The sequence below is a fragment of the Mizuhopecten yessoensis genome, unplaced genomic scaffold, assembly GCF_002113885.1.
Source record: "Mizuhopecten yessoensis strain PY_sf001 unplaced genomic scaffold, ASM211388v2 scaffold4819, whole genome shotgun sequence".
Lineage (NCBI taxonomy): Eukaryota > Metazoa > Mollusca > Bivalvia > Pectinida > Pectinidae > Mizuhopecten > Mizuhopecten yessoensis.
In genome coordinates this window covers 89,958-106,436 of record NW_018405737.1, presented here as the reverse complement: position 1 = coordinate 106,436, position 16,479 = coordinate 89,958, and positions in this window count along the sequence as shown.

The following is a 16,479-nucleotide window of genomic DNA, read 5'->3' as shown; positions in this document are numbered from 1 at the left end:
ATGACATTGTACAAGTGGCGAATTTGGAACCTTTGCCCCTCAGTTTCTCTAACAGAGAGCAACAGGGAGCACAGTACCACCTCCCCACCCAGTAGAGTTCCTTATCAGGTGTGGCCTATTGTGTGGTAATCAGTAGGGAAGTGTAACATTGGTGAAGTCAGCACCCTCCCAGGGTAAAGGTCTCTATCCACTTATTGCCTTAAGAACACTACTAGGGTTAAAGAGTAACGCTACTAATCACCTTATCTACCTCCCACTGTGAAGAGTTTCACAGATCAGAATCAGCAGCAGGTGATGATAATGGGAAGTTGAGGTATGGGATTCAATGATGCTGCCTTGTCACCCAACCTTAGCTGGAGCAGTAACTCACTGGAAGGGACTTTATATAAACAAACACAACTTAAGGCAAAACAAATATTTGCATGGGCATTTAATAAGCTTGTAAATAGTAAATTGAGAGATATAGCTCCAGGTAGTTCTTGTTGAACCATGTCGTGTTCACGTCTATTTATGTCATAAAGAATATATGTTGCATGTGAAAATAAATAAAAAACAACATTCGTGTGGTCATGGAGACACATATCTGTGGTATGTCAGTGAAATTTGGCCTGTCCGGTAACTGTTACTTCCTGTGCTGGTCAGCTGCTAGAAGACCTCTGTCTACTTGGTAGATTTAATGACCCTTACATGTTTATTGACAGGTATGTCTAGGAGCTGTGTGTGTAGTGCACCAGTTCATTGATTAGGTTTATTGAGAGGAGGGAGTGTAGGGTATGAGAGGGTAAACTTATATTTTCTGATTAAATGTCACAGAGAGATGTAAACAACCCTAGCTTAGGCAGCTTGAGGTGACTCGCCTATACAAACAGTACATCAACATGGAGGTAGAAACAGAACCATAATTTCATTAATTCTTAATGTTTCCTCCACAACATAAGGTCATTCAGGTCCAAACAGTAGAAAAAGGATACAATCATTAAATTGCACCAAGCGGCACACCCTAATTAAAGTTGTAGAGCGCAGGTAAAATGTCAAAGGTATTCGATCCCAAGAATCTCAATGGGTGCAACAGATTGATGTTAATGTGTGCTCTGTCTACTGAGCAAAATTGCACACAGAAGAAACCACTTGATGGTGTTGTAACAAAATAGTATTGTAGCCACAAAAACATAATCATAAGCTATTCAAGCTAAGTAACAATATGGGACAGATTTTATCTGGTAATGTCAGCAATTAATCTGAATTTTCAATGCATTTATTGTAAAACGTATCATCAGAAAATTTCATCCTGATGTGATCAACCACATATTATTTGCGTACAATTACTTCTAGTTGTTTCTAATTTCTAATAGTTGACCAAAAATATTGAAATAAACAATCTTTTGAGAACGGAGAGTTGACATTACTGTGTAAGCTAACTAGAAGACAGCACTAAAACTTCACCCACCATAATTGGACCAAAACCACTGACACGCTTGACAGGCCTCTAACGTCTTGACTTGTCAACCACTGTGACCTTGGCATGACCTTTGGTACGGTTACCATGGTAAGGAGGTAACAAGTACAGGGTTGTTACTTACCTCTAACAGCCTCGCTAATAGCCACACAACACGACCTGACAGATGTCCAATCATTGGTCTGTCCACCCCGACATTTTACCTAAATACCTCGGTGACAAATCTAAACCAATTTGTTGTGTTATTGTGACATTTATCCCCTAGTGTAGTTTACGATTCTGAAAAGTCAAAGTTTCAGTGTCAACACTTTCCATATTCATATCCCAAATATTTGAGCGATTATTAAATTCTGCTGCAATGGTGATTTATGGATGCTGGTGATACAATGACACATATCTGGAGTTTGTAGTGTGGCTCTGTCGATTATGTATTTATAGCATTAGTCAACTCTGTCACATGTTTGATGCTGCATTTATCAACTTCCTGTCTGGAAAGTGCCAACAGATCATTTATGAAAAGACAACATGGACAAAGTAGAATTCTGTCCCATCGTCTTAGGCTCCAGTTGTACATCACTGGTACATGTTTTAGTTTTACCCGTCATTGATTTATCTGTGCTAGTTTTACCTGTACTAGTTTCACCTGTCATTGATTTATCTGTGCTAGTTTAACCTGTGCTGGTTTTACCTGTCATCGTTTTACCTGTGCTAGTTTTACCTGTGCTGGTTTTACCTGTCATCGTTTTACCTGTGCTAGTTTTACCTGTCATTTATTTATCTGTAATAGTTTTACCTGTGCTAGTTTTACCTTGTCATCGTTTTACCTGTGCTAGTTTTACCTGTGCTGGTTATACCTGTCATTGATTTATCTGCGCTAGTTTTACCTGTACTAGTTTTTCCTGTCATCGTTTTACCTGTGCTGGTTTCATCTGTCATTGATTTATCCGTGCTGGTTTTACCTGTCTTTGATTTATCTGTCCTAGTTTTACCTGTACTAGTTTAACCTGTCATTGATTTATCTGTGCTAGTTTTACCTGTACTAGTTTTACCTGTCATTGATTTATCTTTGCTAGTTTTACCTGTCATTAATTTATCTGTGCTAGTTTTACCTGTGCTGGGTTTACCTGTCATTGTTTTACATGTGCTAGTTTTACCTGTCATTGTTTTACATGTGCTAGTTTTACCTGTCATCATTTTACCTGTGCTGGTTTTACCTGTCATTGATTTATCTGTGCTAGTTTATACCTCTGCTGGTTTTATACTGGGTGGTTTTACCTTTACTAGTTTTACCTTATCCTGTTTTACCAGTACTAATCATACCTGTGTTACTTTTACCTGTTATGGTTTTATCTTTGAGCTTTCCTTTTCTAATTTACCTGTACCAGTTAACATGTGCTTGTTTTCCTTGTGCTACTTTGTCCTATTCTAGTTATACCTTTACTAGTTCTATGTGTGCTAGTTTGCCCTGTTGTACTAGCTTTACCTGTGCTAGTTTTACCTGTATTAGTTTTATCTGTGATACTTATACCTATACTAGTTTAACCTGTGCTAGTTTGCTCTGACTTGTTTTGCATGTGTTAGTTTAACCTGCACTTGTTTTACCTTTGTTAGTTTTACCTGTATTAGTTTTATCTGTGATCCTTATCTTATACCTATACTAGTTTTACCTATGCTAGTTTGCTCTGTACTTTTTTCACCTGTATTAGTTTTACCTGTATTAGTTTTACCTGTGTTAGTTTTACCTGTATAAGTTTTACCTGCACTAGTTTTACCTATGTTAGTTTTACCTGTATTAGTTTTATCTGTGATCCTTATACCTATACTAGTTTTACCTATGCTAGTTTGCTCTGTACTTGTTTCACCTGTGTTAGTTTTACCTGTATTAGTTTCATCAGTGATACTTATACCTATTCTAGTTAAACATGTGCTAGTTTGCTCTGTATTAGTTTTACCTGAGCCAGTTTGCTTTAAACCAGTTTTACCTGTACCAGTTTTACCTATATAAGTTTTACCTGTACCAGTTTAACCTGTTTTTAGCCCACCATCATCTGATGGTGGGCTATTTAAATCACCCTGCGTCCGTGGTGCGTCGTCCGTCCGTAGTCCGTCGTCCGTCCTTAAACAATTCTTGTTATCGGTATTTCACAAGAAGTATCAGAGGGATCTTTCTCAAATTTTATATGTAGGTTCCCCTTGGTCCCTAGGTGTGCAGGGCAACTTTTGAGACTGATCAGATAAACAACATGGCCGACAGGCAGCCATCTTGGATTTTGATAGTGAAAGATTGTTATCGCTATTTCTCGGGAAGTACCAGAGGGATCTTCTCAAATTTTATATTTAGGTTCCCATTGATCCCTAGCAGTGCTGGGTAACTTTTGAGACTGATCGGATAAACAACATGGCCGACAGGCAGCCCTCTTGGATTTTGATAGTGAAGGTTTGTTATCACTATTTCTTGGGAAGTACCAGAGGGATCTTTCTCAAATGTTATATGTAGGTTCCCTTTGTTCCCTTGTTGTGCAGCAATGCCTGAAATGGACGGTTGCCTGCTCGCCAATGGCAGTTAAAATCTTGCTCGAGAGACCAAACGTTGTCAAAAGTGAGGTAGTCACTGGCCCAACAAAAATAGTTTGGGCGACTGTCGAAAAATTAATGAATAAAAGAAATTATAGGCCCTTCCACAATAACTGAGGGGCAGTACATTTTCAGTTGTCATTACTTCGATTTGAATCGAACTGTCTGTGATTTAGAATTTCTCTATAAATACTGCCAGGGTGTCTTCTTTGAGGTGCAAGTTTTGTGTATTTCTTTTTTGGAAGACCTGAATGGAGTGGATCATGTCAGGTTTTAACTAGGGTTGAAGAATTAAAAATATAATGTTTTATTCTGTTTTACATATTACAAACATTGTCATGTTATATGTAATTCAAATGTGCTGAAGCATTGTGTTAAATGCTGAGGAAATATTTTTTCCCAAAATTATTTGGGCGTTAGGGATATTTCTCAAATTTGATATGTAGTTTCCCCTTGATCCCTCGTTGTGCACGTTATATTTTGAGACTGATCATAAAAACAAAATGGATAAAGGAAGAACTAAACAGATCTTTCTCATATTGCAATGATCGATTCTATTTCTTTCACATTAAGTACTGTACTAGTAAATATGTGAAATGACAAACTCACTTTGAAGGTTGGCTTTCATACACATCAGTATTAAGTTTAGATCAAAAGTTACCTCAAGGTGCATTAACCGTTAACATGACTCGATAAAACAAATTAGAGGAAAGAAGAGAAAAGATTGAACTGACAAAGAACTAATGAAGATGGTACAATGGTGGGCGCCAAGATCCATCTGGGATCTCTTGTTGTTTTACATGTGACAGTTTCACCTGCTCCTGTTTTACCTGTATCAATTTTACCTGTTTTAGTTTTACCTGTGACAGTTTTACCTATATCGGTTTTACCTGTATTACTTTTACCTGTGATACTTTTCACCTGTTCCAGTTTTACCTGTATCAATTTTACCTGTTTCTGTTTTACCTGTGACAGTTTTACCTGTGACAGTTTTACCTATATCGGTTTTACCTGTATTACTTTTACTGGTGATACTTTCACCTGTGACAGTTTTAAGTCTGCCAATTACAAATAATAGTTCAAATTCAATGCAAAATGGAGTGCTATTAAATAAAAATCCACTTGTAAAGTAAGTAGGATGGGCCTGATGCCAATATGATATTTTCTGATGACTATTTAATTCTTTTAATCTGTTTTTACTACGTAAAAGTTCTACTTCCGTTGCAATAAGTGTATAAATATTAATTCCTTGTAAAATGTTTAGGGGAAGCTGTCGAACGTACCTTGATGTTTATAGATACTGTGCTATTTAACCGTGGACTAGGGATAAAAGTACAAGATTTTTCCTCACATGATTTGTAAAACCTAAATTTTAATTTATATCAAACATTTACAGAATCTTTCTATGACAACTTAAGGGAGCATTCCCGGTCTTAGGAACGGAATCCTGTTAAATTCCAATGGAGTGGTTTCCCTGCTGGTAAACTCGAGTCTCAAAGCACTAAATAGAGATAATATTTTTATACCAGAGAAACAGGAAAGCTGAGAACCTTAAAAACAGTCCGACAAGGGTATTTGATTTTTATAGATATCGGAACTTGGAGAGTTCAAAATATTTAAACTTTTTATCAAAAATGATGTAAGAAGTGTATTAAGTTCTTGACATTTGGTGAAAAAGAAATAAAAACATAAATAAAATTTCACTACATCATAGGAATGGTGAGGTAAAGTATGGCTTCATACACTCTAACTACTCCTGGATTGAAAAAAAGCATATTTTAATGTATTCCTCCCAAAAAAAAATGCTTTTTATATTTAAATAATCTATTTTGTATCTGTCAAAGGAATCTCCATCTATTCATGAGGTATGTAGGCTTGTCATTGTATGCTCAGTATCAATGGTCCAGGTTTATATGTAGGGTTCCTCCCAGTACCTCTAACTTTTTTACATGTATATGATGGGTTTTTTCGTCAATGCTAAAGGAACAAGTTTATCAGATTCTATTAGATGTGTAAGATCTTTCTTTCGAAAAAAAGCAAAAATCTGTCTAGTTTCGTTTTGTAAGATTCTATCTTGATTAAACGGTTTGTATGTGTCAGTTAGTTTTGTTTATTAATTTTTTCATTAAAAAAAAGAAGAGTTATGAGGAGTGCTGATGTGTTGTGTATGATAAATCCTGGTTTTAGTCTTCCCCCGGGACCTGTTCTTCCCCTTCTGTTCATCCCCTTGTCTGCTGAGGGACAGAGGTGAGCGGGCAGATTTATAAATGCATGTCGGAAGTGAAGGGTACACAGTTAGGCAGATGCCACTCCATAATATACAGGAGTTAGGCGATAGAGCTCTCTGACAGACTAGAATGGTTGAAAAGTCGTATATGCAGTGCGTCCTCCAAACAGTTAAGGCTTGTAAGAATCCTCAAGCTCATATCTTTATACACAATTTCATTATGTCTTGGAAATGGTATTAGCTATGTTGTGAAACTTTAGTCAAAGTCTTGTTATAAACTTATTTGCATTAAAAGTTCCTATATCCTGTATATAAAAGTTATACCTTATTCAAACTAAACAGTGTCATGTTTGTTCAGATTTTTATTATGAAAACAAAAGGTAGGAATATCAATTAATCTTAGTTCATGAAGGATTTTCACCCTGTTCCAACATTACTTGATTAGAAAGCTTCCAAACTGTTTGGAGATTATCTGAGAAACATACACATACATATATAAGAATTGGTTCACTTTTCCTCCAAGGACTATTCAAAAGTATCATCTTGGAAAAGATTTACTGCTTTGCAAAATTTGACATAAACAAAGTGGATTTATTGTCCTAAGGTTATGGCATACCAGGTTTGCTTGAAAGTCAATGGAGAACGACAGACAAAATTGCTGTGACACTTGTATGGCATGAACTCCTTTTGTTTGAAGATCTACACATACGGAAATTGTATCATTTTGTGTGTATTCTGTCGTCAACCAAAACACTTACCAAACTCGTCATTTAAATAAAGGAACTTCAAGGTTTTCATTTAGGTGAAGTAAATTTTTGTGTTTTATTTCAAGGAAAATAATTCACAAAGAATTCATGTAAATCATTATGTTTTTAACAGATGTAAGTCCAATATTTATGTAACAGTAATTTTAATCATTGTAAAGAAATATATGTCAACTATCATAACTGTCTGTGAATGGCTAACCACATGATCCGGGTCCCAGTATGCTTACTTAGTTGTGTACCAGTGTCTGCTCCATATTGATGTGACCCTGTTTAAAATTTTGAGATTAAAAATTCACATGTTTTATACTGGCCATTGTTGACAAAATTATAACAAAACATAGACTTTCTTAAGTGCTTATTTTGTTTTCACTGTTACAAAAACTTTTCTCCCACATATGTCCCTTAATCCCACGCGTCTGGAATCTGTTATTTTTATACCAGTTCTTTTTAATTAGCATGTTTTCCCAGTCATTGTTGACAAAATCATAAAGCATATTGGTAATAATAATTGTTTTTGAAGCTAAGCTTTCACCGGTGAACGTTTTGGATTCGTCATTACTTCACTTCCACTTCAGATGTCAAGGAGAACAACAGGTTTCCTGTGTTTGTGGTATTATAATACTAAGAACTGACAGGCTATACAAGCAATACTGGTTACAATTAAACCATAGAGCCTCCACTTTACTCCTATACACTGCGTCATACATCCAAACAAATTACCTTATTATATTTTCATGAACCTTGTCTCCGCAGGTTCACTTGCCTTACGCAGGATTGTCTTGTCAATATTTCAGGGTTATGAATTGAACCTATGTGAACAACTAGTAAACGTTCGTACATACACTCGTGTACGTCTTCAAATGAAATTTGATTTTCTATAATTGAACGCTGCTTACATGTTTATAATGAAGTTTTCGTGCAAAGATAATTGAAAACTCTGTGAAGTGTCTGTATAATATAATATTTCCTATATATACTTGAAACTGCGCACATCTTTATAATACACTTTAGGAAGTTTTATTGGTCAAAATTAAATTTGAACGTCACTGAGTTGATTCACTCTCCCTAAATGTGGATTCGTCTTTAATGTAAACATGATTTTAAATTAATGTTACAAAGTACATGTATCCTTTTCTCACCCCCGCGATACAGTTCATTCAAGTTGTCACTGGAGCGTTGGGGTTTCCTTCCCTACAATTTAATCGGAGCCAATGACTTCCTGTTGAAGGGACGGTCATCTTATAGTAAATAGTTAGCTGTATATTAAAAGGTCTTTGGGATCCAATTATTGTACTTATCTCATTAAATCGTGTTTGCTCTATTATGAATATGGTAAAGGGTTGTTGTGATAAGGAGTAAAAACATAAGCTTGTGAAGGGTTAAAAGGGTGTGGTCTGTATTGGGTGGATGGCTGAAGGTTGAGGGAATTGCTTACACTAACAAATCCTCTTGTGGTTGACCAAATTAATGTTTTGAAAAATATTTACAAATAAAGTAAACTAATTAAGCAAAGCCAAAACAAAAAGAGATTAATTGGTGAAGTTCGTAATCCTTCGCTAACTTTAGGAATGACACAGTGTGGCATTTTTGTATCTCAAAGATTTTCAACAATTCAAATTAATAAATTAATTGATAATCAGTTGAATGTAAATTAGAACTGATTCCCAACACTCTTTTCCACTGTAGATGGTAGTGTGTTAAAATAAAAAGTTAGTGAAGGTCTTAGAAGGATACATGTGTTTACAGTCTAGAATTATAAGGACATCATAGAGAGTAAGCATGCAATCATGAATCGGCTCAGATCAATATGTGTTCTAAAGTCTGGCAAGAGTTACACCAATGACATGAGATTCATGATCAACTGGTGCTCCCTAATTCCTGGTCCATTAGGGATCTGTATTAAAGAAAACCCAATGATGACAGAATATAGAGGTGAGGTAGTATTGAGACAAGACAGGGTAAGAGACCTTCGGAAGACTGAAGATACCTATTTGTTTGGAATCAAAGGAAAGTAGTATTTGGGTCAGGACAAGGGTAAGACACTTTTGGAAGTATGAAGAAACCTTTTTTTTTTGGGGGGGGGGGGGGGGGGGGGGGGGGGGGGGGGGTTCAAAGGAAGTGGTATCTTGGTCAAGACAGGAGTTACAGACTTTTGAAAAAGCCAATGAACTATACCCTACCGAATGATGGAATGGAAGAAAGGTAGTATTTGGGTCAAGGCAGGGGTTAGAGAATTTTGGAAGGCCAAACACATCTATTTTGAAATCTACAGAAGGTAGTATTTTGGGATAGAGAAGCCTAGGGTGACAGACATTTGGAAGGTCAAGAAGACCTACGATGAAACGGAGAGGAGAGGTAGTATTGGCAGGGGTTATAGACTTCTACAATGCCTAGGACACTCCTGATGGAATAGTATTGGAGGCAAGACGAGGTGATTAACGAGTGTGAAATGGGGTAATGTTTGTGGCTTAGTAAAGGTGACAGAGGCATTCAAATGAGGATCTGAATGTGTCGGTATGGAATGGGGGATGGTTTCAAAGGTGTGGGATACAGTGTAGGGGATACACAGGTGAGGAGGAGGGCGTTTGTGTTGTATAGGTAAGGGGGGTAGTCTGTAGGGGAGAGGGAGGCTCAGTAATGAGAGCGCTGGGGAAAATGGATGTGACACCCAGAAAGGTTGCACCAGGTACATCATAAATAAGTGTTGATTGTTGTGAGGGATCACACATTTTTGCTGTCTGTGTGTGTATATATAGTGGGCAGGGTTTGTAATCAGCTCCACAACCACCGACACAGTCAGACTCCCCTTCCTCCTCCTCCTCCTCGTCCTTCTCCTCCTCCTCCTCCCCATGTACCCCCTCCCTCAGCACACCTTCAACACCAGACTCTCTACAATCAACACCTATACATGCACCAGTCAGGCTTCCGTAAACTTGACCAATCCATTCACTTACAGAAAACCTAACTATCCAGACAATGATGTGAGGGAAGTTGTCTCCTTCTCAGCTCATCAGACTCCGAGCCAAGTGAGCCTACTGCATTAGCTCAGTGTCCATCATTCATCTTCAACTTTTCCTTTAAAAGACTTCTAGTCCAGAATGGCTGAAGAGATTTTGACTAACTTTAGCATGTATTAGCACTGGGCCAAGGAAATTAAGTTAAAAGTGTGCCCCCATTCCCTCCCCAACCCCTGGAAAGCCCCAAAAGGTGATTTTTGTGTTGGACACAACAGTGCTGACTATAAAGAATTCCTGTGACTCCGGTGAAATGTTTTAAGCATTAATGTTCATATTCCAGATTAGCAATGTATAATGTTGTATGATCCTTTGATGGTTTCCTGGTACTTACAAATTGTAATCTCAAAAATATTTATTATTCAACTTTAAAAAACGAGTGCATATTTGAATTGAAATAGAAGGCTTTCTTTTATGTATTTGTAAGACGTAACTGTTTTCAAATGAAACCGGTTATTGGGACATAAATAGGTATCTAACAGTATAAAACAGGTTATTGGGACATAAATAGGTATCTAACAGAATAAAACAGGGTATTGGGACATAAATAAGTATCTAACAGTATAAAACAGGTTTTTGGGACATAAATAGGTATCTACCAGTATAAAACAGGTTATTGGGACCTAAATAGGTATCTAAAAGTATCAAACAGGTTATTGGGACATAAATAGGTATCTCAGTATAAAACAGGTTATTGGGACAAAAATAGGTATCTAACAGTATAAAACAGTTTATTGGGACATAAATAGGTATCTAACACTATAAAACAGGTTATTGGGACATAAATAGGAATCTAACAGAATAAAACAGGTTATTGGCACATAAATAAGTATCTAACAGTATAAAACAGGTTTTTGGGACATAAATAGGTAGCTAACAGTATAAAACAGGTTATTGGGATATAAATAGGTATCTAACAGTATAAAACAGGTTATTGGGACGTAAATAGCTATCTAACAGTATAAAACAGGTTATTGGGACGTAAATAGCTATCTAACAGTATAAAACAGGTTATTGGTACATAAATAGGTATCTAACAGTATAAAACGGGTTATTGGGACATAAATAGGTATCTAACAGAATAAAACAGGTTATTGGGACATAAATAAGTATCTAACAGTATAAAACAGGTTTTTGGGACATAAATAGGTATCTAACAGTATAAAACAGGTTATTGGGACATAAATGGGTATCTAACAGTATAAAACAGGTTATGGGGACTTAAATAGGGATGTAACAGTATAAAACAGGTTATTGGGGCATAAATATGTATCTAACAGAATAAAACAGATTATTGGGACATAAATAGGTATCTAACAGTATCAAACAGGATATTGAGACATAAATAGGTATCTAACAGTATAAATCAGGTTATTGGGACATAAATAGGTATCGAACAGAATAAAACAGGATATTGGGACATAAATAGGAATCTAACAGAATAAAATGACAACCAAGAGACTGTACACAACTAATTGTACTTTGAGAAACATTTGTTTTTCAGTAACAGGTTATTGGGACATAAATAGGTATCTCAGTATAAAACAGGTTATTGAGACAAAAATAGGTATCTAACAGTATAAAACAGGTTATTGCGACATAAATAGGAATCTAACAGTATAAAACAGGCTATTGGGGCATAAATATGTATCTAACAGAATAAAACAGATTATTGGGACATAAATAGGTATCTAACATTATAAAACAGGTTATTGGGACATAAATAAGTATCTAACAGTATAAAACAGGTTTTTGGGACATAAATAGGTATCTACCAGTATAAAACAGGTTATTGGGACCTAAATAGGTATCTAAAAGTATCAAACAGGTTATTGGGACATAAATAGGTACCTAACAGTATAAAACAGGTTATTGGGACTTAAATAGGTATCTAACAGTATAAAACAGTTTATTGGGACATAAATAGGTATCTAACAGAATAAATTAAAACAGGTTATTGGGACATAAATAGGTATCAAACAGAATAAAACAGGTTATTGGGACATAAATAGGCATCTAACAGTATAAAACAGGTTATTGGGAAATAAATAGGTATCTAACAGTATAAAACACGTTATTGGGACATAAATAGGTATCTAACAGAATAAAACAGGGTATTGGGACATAAATAAGTATCTAACAGTATAAAACAGGTTTTTGGGACATAAATAGGTATCTAACAGTATCAAACAGGATATTGAGACATAAATAGGTATCTAACAGTATAATACAGGTTATTGGGACATAAATAGGTATATAACAGTATAAAACAGGTTATTGGGACTTAAATAGGAATCTAACAGTATAAAACAGGCTATTGGGGCATAAATATGTATCTAACAGAATAAAACAGATTATTGGGACATAAATAGGTATCTAACATTATAAAACAGGTTATTGGGACATAAATAGGGATCGAACAGTATAAAACAGGTTATTGGGACATAAATAGGAATCTAACAGAATAAAATGACAACCAAGTGACTGTACACAACTAATTGTACTTTGAGAAACATTTGTTTTTCAGTGGTTTAACATTATGAGCAATTTGTTGTTGGTAATATTTGCGAGTGGTGATAAAATATAAGACTGGAAAAATCAAGATATCGTCAAAATGAATGGCTGAAAATTTTAACTGTTGAAAATAAAAATACAAAAGTACAGAATAAATTACAATATCAGAAGAACCTGTTTATTGTGACGTTTTTTATGTTGTATATATACTTCATCATTGACAACAGTGACAATTTACCTTTAACCTTTGGTTATGTATTGTCAGCTTTAAATGTTCTGATATCCATCATTTTTTCATTGTTAATATTTACTCTCTAACCATTCTTTAAATTTAGGAATCATGACATTTTGTCAGCTTATATAATTACTCTATAATATTCCTGTTGAGTTCGTCTTGTTTGAACAGCAAATTGATATATTAAAGCTCATGCTGGAATGTTTTTAAGGTGTTTTTGTTTGTGATCCTTTTCTTTTGTGGAAAGATTGTATAATATTGACAAAGCTAACAATTCTGCTTCCGTGCACATAGAGCATGTCTCGTCCCAGTACTAGATATTTATCTGCTGTCAAAAAACGATGATGTATTGGTACAAGTTTATGTTCTGGAAACTGATAATTATTTATGTCTTTGAGAGTACATATGCATTTTTTTCTTGCTTTCAAAAAAATACATCAGCAGAACACATCATGCCAAATGTCAGGGTCACATGATCCAGATGTTTCAGTAATCCCCCTTCACTTTGCATATATTACATCTTTCATCTCAAAGTCACTTAAATCATTGAGAATGGTTGATGCATTAATATTTATACAATTTAAAACAGGAAAATTAGACACATAAACATTTGATTCATTAACATGGCTTTATATTAAAATCAGGGGGAGATAATAAAAGTTCAGGGGGAGATAATAAAAGTTCAGGGAAGGGGAGGGGGTAATAAAAGTTCAGGGAAGGGGAGGTAATGAAAGTTCAGAGGGAGATAATACCATGTGCTTACTAAAGAAATTATTATTATTGAAAACAGATGAAGATTCTGATACATTGATCCAACCACTTTTGATGCACAAGTTTTAACTGGAATAAATAGCTTAAATAATATTTAAAGTAGGATTAAACAAACTAATGTTTCTACCTTATACAAAAGACTGCAGGATTATAAATCATTCTCTGTCAAACTTGGAGGATCTTTACTCCTCATCTACCTGAAGGTTTTATGAGTTAAAGTGACAAAGATCAAATGAGGCAAAAAATAATGTAAAGTTGCAACCGTTTCACACCTACATTTGAAAAGTGCCTGGTGAATGTTCAGGCCTGAGGAGTATGGAGATAAGCCTGCCTATTTAATGCTCCTAAATGTATACATGTACAAGTACATTATCATGGCAGTGCGAGACCTGTCACAGCAGTGCTGAGATTCCCCAACAGCTTATCACCACACTCAGGGGAGATAAATCTATTCACTGCCTACAATTATAGCAAAAGCGAAATTTGAATTTATTTAAAAAGTCTTTAAACTTTTTTATGATTAAGATTTTTGCATTCTTTATTACACCATCAAATCTAAAACGTTTAAATCAGGTGCTCATCTTTTCTCTCTAATCATTTTATCACAGAATTCATGACGTATGGAGTCACCATCCTTTTTTCGTCATTGACTGCGAAATTTCAAATTTGCTGTCACTCGGTGAAGCTGATGAAATGATTAGACAATCACTGGTGATAGTGGTAGGTTGGAATGATGAGGTGGCGGCCATGTTTGTTCTGGCTGTATACCTGGCCAGAAATACTTCAGCAATCTGTATCATACAACTGTTCTTACTCTCCATCATTTGTTCCTATCCATCAACGGTTTCATTTTCGACACATTATTTACTTTTGCAGAATTCTATACCACCTCTGAACAGAGTGAAATGATTCGCAAGAATACCTTCATTTACTTGTAATTTTAACGCAGAGTGCCTTATTTACGATTCTCCCTGTCATCGGCTGGTAAATAGATTTAGTGATACAAGGTTTACATTGAGATGCTGATGAGTAGCAAAACATTCCCGGATATTAATTTCTGATTGCTTCATATCTTGTTGATTTGAATATAAATTACTTCATAACTTGAGGGGGAAAATAGATTTTTTTTGTCAGGATGTATACGTGGTTCTGCTACTAAAGATATGGATGGTTGAGGCCATTGAGCATGACATCCTTTTTATAGCATAATGTGACCAATAAGTTTTGCATCATAAATTAAGGCTATAGAAGTAACAGACCTATGACATTTTGTTATGAATTTATTGAAATTAAAATTAATTTTTGCTGTTGGTGATATACCTGATGTAGCACCTGTAGTTTGTTATATTACATTTCTACCTGGCTTTTGTTTCGCTTCAGGTGTTATTGTCTGTCCAGTATAAATTATGCCTGTGATCATAATGCATCTCACTTACACCATCTGTTATTAAGGTTTCCTCTATGATATACCTGTGCAGATAAACTTCATACACAGATATGCTAGATTATCTTCCAGTAATTACGATGTGGACACAGGTGAATGGATGTTTCACGTGTAATCCCTATAATTAGTGCACAACGTATAACTTCCAGAAGTCGCAGACATGCACAGGTACAGTGTTTTATTTCCAAATAAGTCCTATACCTATTACATGCATGGTGATGAAAGACACACACCTGTAATCATCACTCAACCATACCATCACTTGCACAGGTAAAACAAATGCACAGGTAGGCTGTAGTATTGTCCATTTCTGGGTAACATTTTGCATGAAGGTGAAAGGAACATACAGGTAATTCAGGGTTTGTCGGCTAGTCTCACCTGGACCACTTACGATGTTGACCCTCCTCTATGGATGAAGATTTCCCACAAAAGGTCCGCAATCAAAGTCATCTATGGAAAATGATCAGAGGTGGTTTTATGACCGGGATATAAAACATAATTAGACAGTATAATGGTGACGGGTGTGTGGATATTTCCTATAATAAGGTACTATAAAATCATCTCCCTATATGGTCTTTATAATAATTATACATGTCAGTCCCTCGACTCTACTACTCGTTAGCCACATAAACAACTCAACCAGGTGTCCCCCAACAACTACTCCAGCAACTACCCTTATCATTTATCCATCTTATGTTGTACATTATTTCATATGATATTACTTCATCTGTAGTATATTGTATGATTTGTCCACAGAATACAGTTTGCTTAAGAAATAATCAACACATGTTATTTGGTTAAATATATAACAACGAAAAAGAATGGGAAAAAGAATTGTCAAAGCTTACTTTGGACAGAGTTAATCATTGTTATGAAATTTTTGAAGTTCTACCTTTTAAATAATATACCGACATATGTTGATTATATCTATTCTACAACAAGAAAATGTAATTGAATGTACTTCAAATTTACTTCGCTGCATATAGGACAATGTGACCTACATGTAGACCATCCAATTATTTATATTTGGCTATTCTTTTGCGCACATAAGTATTTGTCACTTGATGCCTCGTTTTCTTTTCACCAACAAGCAGCTCACAATTGATGTCATAATTTCTGGATGCTGAAACAAATTTTCCTGTTCTGCCAATTTAATATTGGTGTATGTGGAAATTATAAGACTTTCTCATGCAATGCATGTTTACTCGCTTGACAAAACTAATTTGTCTAAAACAACAGTGGAGACTTTTAGAGAGTACTCCACATGCATGCTTTGGTGAGAAATAATGTGTGCACATGGATGGAATATCATCCAATAATACAGTTATTAACCAATGAAAGATGTCGTTACTGCTAATGTGGTAACATTTTATATTATCATGATGCATTGTTCTTAAAACATTTTATCAGATGTCTTTGCACTTTTTTAGAATTTATCACAAGAAAATTAAATTATTTTGATATGGAAATAGAAATG